This window comes from Chenopodium quinoa, unplaced genomic scaffold (assembly GCF_001683475.1).
Source record: "Chenopodium quinoa cultivar QQ74 unplaced genomic scaffold, ASM168347v1, whole genome shotgun sequence".
NCBI lineage: Eukaryota > Viridiplantae > Streptophyta > Magnoliopsida > Caryophyllales > Amaranthaceae > Chenopodium > Chenopodium quinoa.
The window spans coordinates 145,920-153,756 of record NW_018743555.1 but is presented as its reverse complement, the minus strand read 5'-3'; positions in this window follow the sequence as shown (position 1 = coordinate 153,756).

The following is a 7,837-nucleotide window of genomic DNA, read 5'->3' as shown; positions in this document are numbered from 1 at the left end:
GGCACGTATCAAATTCCCCCAAGCTAAACTTTTGCTCGTCCTCGAGCAAAATAAAATCCAACCCAAGGAAAAAATGATGAATTTATTCAAAAAAATAAAGAAACAAGAAAGATAGAGGATGAGAATATACACAAACTCACTTTCGTAGGAATCACCACTACTACAAAAAACCCATATCGAGTCGCCTGTAAATGACCTAACGAGTCGCTTTAAAGGTGACTCCACAGCCACCGACACAATAGCTTCCAACTTTAGGAGTCGCCTCTGAGGCGACTTGATATCTTTTATATAAGTCGCCTATTAGATGTTAGGCGACTCTATTTGTTAAGATGTTGTGTCTCTTGTGTTGAAAGAGGCGACTCCATAAGTTAATCTATTGTGTCGCTTGTGTTAAAAGAGGTGACACGTAAAAAAATCAACATTTTTTCCAACTATTTTTATTAGCTCATATAATGTCAATGTTTATGACACTCAGCATGCTTGATCTCTGGTTCTTTGCGTGGAAGGTTGAAGTTCTTGCCATTATGCCAAAGTTACTTTTCATATATATATATATGATATTGTAACTATTTTATATACATTTTTATAATAAACCTATCGAGTCACGTCTTACGTATTAGGCGACTTATTTGGTAGTGGTCATATAATAAAGCACCTAACAAGTCGGACTTTTAGAGACTCCTATATATAAGGTGCGACTTGTAAACGTATCGAGTCGCCTCATACTTATTAGGCGACTTGTTATGTTGGGGTTAAAATCAACAAAGCACCTAATGAGTCGCCTAATATACATGAGGTGACTTGATAGGTTTACAAGTCGCACCATATATGCATGTGACTCTATAACCCAACTTATTAGGTGGCTTAAATTAGATTTTTAAAGTCACTTGTATATAACGTGCGAATTTTCAACCTATCGAGTCGCCTTATAAATATCAGGCGACTCATTAGGTGAGAGTCGTAGATAAGAAAACTCACCTATTGAGTCGCCTAATATTTATAAGGCGACTCGACAGGGTTTCGAGTCGCACCTTATGTACAGGTGACTTTGAAAATCTAATTTAAAACACCAAATAAGTCGAATTATAGAGTCGCATGCATATATGAGGCGACTTGTTAACTTATCAAGTCACCTCATATATATTAGGCGACTCGTTAGGTGCTTTGTTGATTTTAACCCCGACTTAACAAGTCGCCTAATAAATATGAGGCGACTCGATAAATTTATAAGTCGCACCTTATTTACAGGTGACTCTAAAATTCCGACATATTAGGGGTTTTTTGTAGTAGTGCACGGTCAATTTTAGCAATTAAAGACAAGCCATTTAAACCCCTAGATCGCCTTAGAGGACGAGTGATGCTCTCGTAAAGGTTTCCTAAGAGATTAACCCATAACTCTCATAATAATACAAACAAGGCAAAACATAAAGAAGGAAATCAAAAGAAAAGAAGAGCAAACACATGTTCATGAAAGGACTTTTTAAAATGTACAAGCAAAAATGAATGCAAATCTTTCTAAATAAGTAAGGGAGTGCACGCTCCAAGATACCTAAGGTTGATTGAAACATAAATATGCTAAGCATAGGAACTAGTTATCACACTCCACTTTCATCCCAAACGGTCTTACCGCGTTCCCCCTACTAATCTTATATCTCCCCTTAGTGAGCGTCTCATAGATTCCACGAAGGAACCGGAAAAAGATCAAATTTTTGGCTTACTAGACATCTTGACTTCGCATCCCCTTTCCTTAGGCTATAACCCATGATTCCCTCCACCGATGAATGACTCAACCCCTAGGTCAAAAGGTCTTCCCAAAGGTTGGAACGTAAGGCAAAAAGGGTTAAGGTAGGCTAAATTTAAAATTTGGTGGTTAACCTAAATTGTGAAGCAAAGATTGCGCATTTCTTTACACCATAACCAAGTAATCACCAAACAAAAATACCAACACCCCCAAGCTTATTCAAAGCTAAGATCATAAACATATACACAAAAAGTGTGAGAACGCTTCCCCCAAGCTTAAATGGAGCATTGTCCTCAATGCTCAAAAAGGAAGAATACTCACATAAAAATATTTTTGCATTTTTCACTCTTTTTTATTTATTTTATTTTATTTTTATAATTCTTTATTAGTGCTTTGTCCTCGCCTCTTTTAACTTTGAACGTCATTTTAAACTTTGCACTTGCTTTGTCCTTGCCTTTTTTTTTTTTTACTTTGGACAACTTTTTACTAGACATATGCCAATATTCACAGTGTATATACAACACAAACTTGCTCATAAACTTGAACCAAGTTCCAAACTTATAGACCACAATCTTCAACAACAATGACCATTGCTTCACAAAAACCAAAAAATGAAAATGAAAATGAAACAAAAGGCTCAAGAGCTAAAGACGTGGCTTGAAAATAAGGGGAAAAGGCTCAAAGGGTTAGCAAGTAGGCAAATGTAAACCCAAAAACCGAAGAAAATGAAAACTATCCCAGAAAAGAAAAAGTACCACCCCGAAAAGATGCCTTTGTCCTCCCTAGGTGGTTCGGTCTCGGTCTTAGGAATCATACGTTAAGATTCAAGATTAGGTTTGTGAAAGTCAAGGATCCACGCCACTCATGCAAGAAAATGTTGAAAGCTTGAAAAAGTATGAATCTCACATGGTTGTAGCAAAAACTCACTAAGGTTGTCAAATCGAAGATAGGGAGCAACTACCACCATGCCACAAACAACTAGAATTCGGCTTCATGACCCCCCTAGTTCTAGAAAACTACCTTAGCATGCTTTATCCTATAATCAACCAAACGTAATCTCAAACAGCGCACATCACTACCACTTAGGAAGAAAAGAATTCAAGTATACAAGTCCAATTGTTATTATGTCCAAAGCAAGAACAAAATAAAACACATTGAAAATATGCCTTGATAAAAACAAAAATCTTTTTGGAGTTTTTCAAAATATGAGAACATGGAAAAGCATATACAAAGGTGCATGACATATATGAATCAACATTCCACCAAACATGATAGAATACCCTCCCCCAAGCTTGAATGAGACAACATGCTCAAACATAAATCAAATATTCCACGGGAGGGGAAAAACAAGGAGATTAATCCAATCAAACCAACATATGTCCAACAAGTCATCATCCACTAGAGAAAGAGGAAGGAAGGATATTACCGGATATTAGGTGGGTGTAAATACACGCAAATGACCCAATTTTAACCTTTCAAAGCTAACAACCTCTAATATTGAATCTTGCCTTCTATATGCTAGCAAATGTGGTGTCAATCTTCCTTGATTCTTGATCCAAATAGAAGCACCAAAGTATATCAAGTCATGTACCTAGCAAAAGGAACACAAACATTTCCATGAGAGAAAATCTATTCTAAAAAGAAAAGAAAATGAAAGCAATAAAACACGGGTTACTTCCCGAGAAAGGCTTGCTTATGGTCCAAGCTTGACCGCTCTAGAAAATAATAATTCAACGCGCGCAAGATCTTGTCAAATGCACTACTACACATTTCATAGGAGAGAAGGTAGGCAAATGACGCGAAGAGTACGTGCAACAAGGATAGTGCACGCAAATGAGGAGAGAGATGCCAAGAAAAGGAAGAGGAATAATCAAAAGAAAATTCAACAAAATATGAAGAAAAAGAAAAGGAAGGCAAACTCTCCTCAAAATATTTTTGGGTGGCAACATCACCCTTTTCCTCAATTGGGGACATATGAGCTTCATACAAATCATTATAGACAAAAGGGTCCCCAATAGGCTCATTGACAAAAGAAGGGAGGGAAATAGGAGTGTAAGGGATATGGTTGAATCTTCTTGAAAAAGGGGTATGAGAAAAGAGAAAAGGGGCTATGGTCTCACAAATGAACTTTTTTCTCACCACCATGCCTCAAATCACCAATAAGAGCATGGAAATCAATCATAGAGTCCTCAAAAGAAGAACACTCATGATATCCATCTCCCTCAAACATCCAACCTCCAAGAGGAACAACATAATCCCCTCCATCACTAATATGAACAACAACTCCCTCAACAACTTTAAAGCCTAAGGTCTCAGAACCATGCATGAATGGATGCAAATTCATTTCAAACTCATCTCTCTCCCATGAAGCATCCTCAATGAACTCATTTAAAAGGCTATGGGTTTTCTTTTGACTCTCAAAGTACGCATTGGACATAACCTCAAACAAGTCTAGATACTCATGGATAGAAGAATCACAATCATGCACAAGAGACTCATCAAGATGGGAAGGAGGGTTAGGATAATCAAATTCAACACTCTCTTGATTTTCAAATCTTTCGCCATCACTAAAATGCTCACCAGTGGGATCCTCACACTCTCTTTGTTGCTCAAAATCATCATCAACATCCTCAACACACACATTAAATTGGGATTTTTCACAAACAAGCATCAAGGATGACAATTGGCTTTCTAACTCTTCTCCTCTTCTCTTTTCCTCCTCAATACGCTCCTCATTCTTTTTCATTTTTTCTAATTGACCTCTAATAGAATTAAGAATCATCTCCTTACTAGGCCCAAGCTCATTATTAAGCTCAATGCATCTAATTTGAGACTCAAATATATCAACAAGAGATTCAAAAGATGTAGAAGATTGAGGCTCAACAAGAGTAGAAGAAGTAAAACCAAGATTGGAAGAATCAACATTAAGGTCATGAGCATATAAATCACATTGGGGAGTGGGGGCACAATCAAACACATGAGATTCATCATCAAGGGAATGAAGAACATCCCAAGAAGGCATGGTAAATAATGAAGAATATTGAAACACACCATTAGCATTAACTTGAGCATGCACTTCATCATCATGAACAAAAGGAGAAATAAAGTTGAAATCATGTGTTCGAGGTTCACTCAAGGGCTCATGTGACAAATCTTGGGAATTCATGCTAATATTAGAAGAATAAAGACATTGCACATCAATATTAGAATCATGAATACCCCTATTATAAACATCCCTAGCAAGCCAAACATAAAAATCCCAAGCATCATCAATTGACAATGCTCTAAATTCACCATTATGCATGCATTCAACTTCATCCCTAGTTTGCTCATTCAAACCAAAATAACAAATCTCACAAGCCTCCCAAAGACTAGAACAATTATAAATTAAAAATCTCTCAAGTCTATTGAAATATTCACAAAAAGGCTCATTGTCAAATTGAGAAAACGAGAAATATGCCATTTGTATACAAAACAAACAAAAATCAAATAAAAGAAAAGTATATACAAAGACCTAGACTCAAGAAATAAATAACACTCAAAAATAGACACCGTTCCCCGGCAATGGCGCCATTTTGACGGAGGGGAAAACTAGGTCGTTATCTAATCTTCCCTCGGTCAAAATAAATTTATAAACACTTAACAAACCTAAATACGAGTATAAGGCAAGTCAAAGGTCGAACTCAAAGGAACGGTAATGTTCAAGCACTTTCAATTATGCGCCTAAGATAGGTCGAAATCAAAGGGTAAAGGGAGAATACTAACAACTAACAAAACAAGTAACCAAAGAAATAAAACACTAGGAACGGGGATCAACAAGTAATCATGTCAATTGCAACAACTTGGAAAGATCAAGTCAATCAAAGGTTGTGAAGACTAATGATAAGAGCAATCAATTGGAATCAAAGAGCTATCTCCTAACTGTTAAGCTAGGGTTCACTATGAATAACAAACTAAGAGAATCACAATCAAAACCAATCGATAATTGCAATTACTAAATCAATTGTTCGTGTCATTAGCAATTACAATGCAATCTAGCATAATTCTCGAGGCCTAACCGAATTACACACATGCAAACCTTCATTAATCACTTTAATCTCAACAATCAATCAACATAATTCCAAAATTAATCACAATTAATCAATCATACAAGTTTCACCCAATTCCTAGCCAAACAACTACTCAAGAATCATCATCTATATAACAACTAACAACTATGGAAATCAAGAATCAACTATATATCAATAATAACTACACTAATCAAGCATCAAACATCAAAGTCAATCCAAACAAACATGAAATTAAACAAATCATTAAGGTGAGATAGAGTTAAGAATGCTCATTAATAATAGAGAAGATCTTGAACATAATTGTCACCCTTGTATCTTTAATCTCTCAATCACCATTGAAATCCTTCACTTTCTCTCTCTAAAACTACTCCTAATCTAGCCTAATCTAGAGAGAGAAGCTCTCAACCTAAGATAGAAACTACTCTAAAAACTAAGAATTACATGAATGAATGATAATAAAACCCCCCAAAAACAATCTATAAACAAAAGGAGAAAAGAAGCTTAAAATCGTAAAAGACCCAGAAGCCCGCACCCGCGGACACCCCAGAAGCCGTGCCCGTGGCCAAAGCCTGCGCTCGCGGGGCGAAGGCCCGCGTCCGGGGGGAGCCCGCGGCCAGCCCGCGGAGAATTAATGCTCAAAATCGGCAGAAGTAGGTTGTGGAAGATTTGCAGGGAAAACTTTGGAAGGTTGTAACTCACGATCAAGGAATTGAATGAAGGCGTGCGACCTATCATTGGAAAGCTCTTCAAGTCTAGTTTCCAACCCAACTTGAATCACCTCAATCGGATCTTTAGAAATCAAGATATAGCCGAAACAATGCACAAAGGTCCTTTTTGATACTTTGTAAGCCTTCATTTTCCTTTGTTTCTTGGATTGGCTTGACTTGCGTGCTTGGCTTCCCTAACTTGGCTCCGTTAAATTCCTTGAATGCACTTGAGATCCCTCCTTGATTATTAAATCCCGGGAAGCCCGACACACCTACAAAACAAGTCAAACGAACGGAGAAGCGAGGGAAATAGCCGAGAAATGAATAAAATAATAAGAAAACCATTAAAAGTACGCATTTCTCTAAACTAACAAACAAACACGCAAATAAAAAATTATTCCCTAAAAATACGACATAAACGACTAAAAATAAGCATAGAAATTAAAGAAAACATAGCCTAAAGGTGGCATAAATGGCATGGATCAAAGAGTTGCACCCAACACTAACACCTTGGCCATTTATGAAGTGGGGAATGGACATAGTGAAGCTACCTCCATCATCAGGACAGAGAGTGTAATTCTTAGCAATGACGGACTACTTCTCAAAATGTATTGGAGCATAAGAATACAAGGACATCAAAGATAAACATGTCATCTCATTCATTAAAAGGATTATCCTAAGCAGATTTGGAGTACCAGCAGAAATCATTACAGACAACGGGTCTCAGTTCATCAGCAACAAAATAATAAAGTTCTGCAAAGAATGAAACATCTCCCTCATCACGTGTACACTGAGGTACCCCCAATCAAATGGGAAATTAGAGTCGAGCAATAAAGTCCTAATAAGCAACATGAAGAAAAGATTATAAGGTGCAAAAGGAAGATAGGCGGATGAGCTACCCAACATATTATGGGCAGACAAAACAACTCCAAAAGGTGCTACAAAACACACTCCTTTCTCACTAGTGTACGGATGCGAAGCAGTAATCCCAACAAAAGTAGAAGTCCCCACTGCAAGGTACATATTAATGACAGAAGAAAGGAATCAAGCCGAACTGATACATAACCTGGATACCGTAGAATAACTTAGAGAAGATGCAAGATTAAGGATGGCAGCTGTAGGGAATATTTTCAAGCTTTAATTCCACTAGCTTGAACCCCACTGTGATCATACATTAAAGTACGGTGGCGTCCAAAAGGGAAGAAGATAGAGCAAAAGAGTCGCCAACAAGTTTTTTAGGAACTTGTAAACCGTTCACAAGGTGAAGGTTACACCCCTTAACGATCCAAGAGATTGTCAACTCCATAAGGTCTAGAACC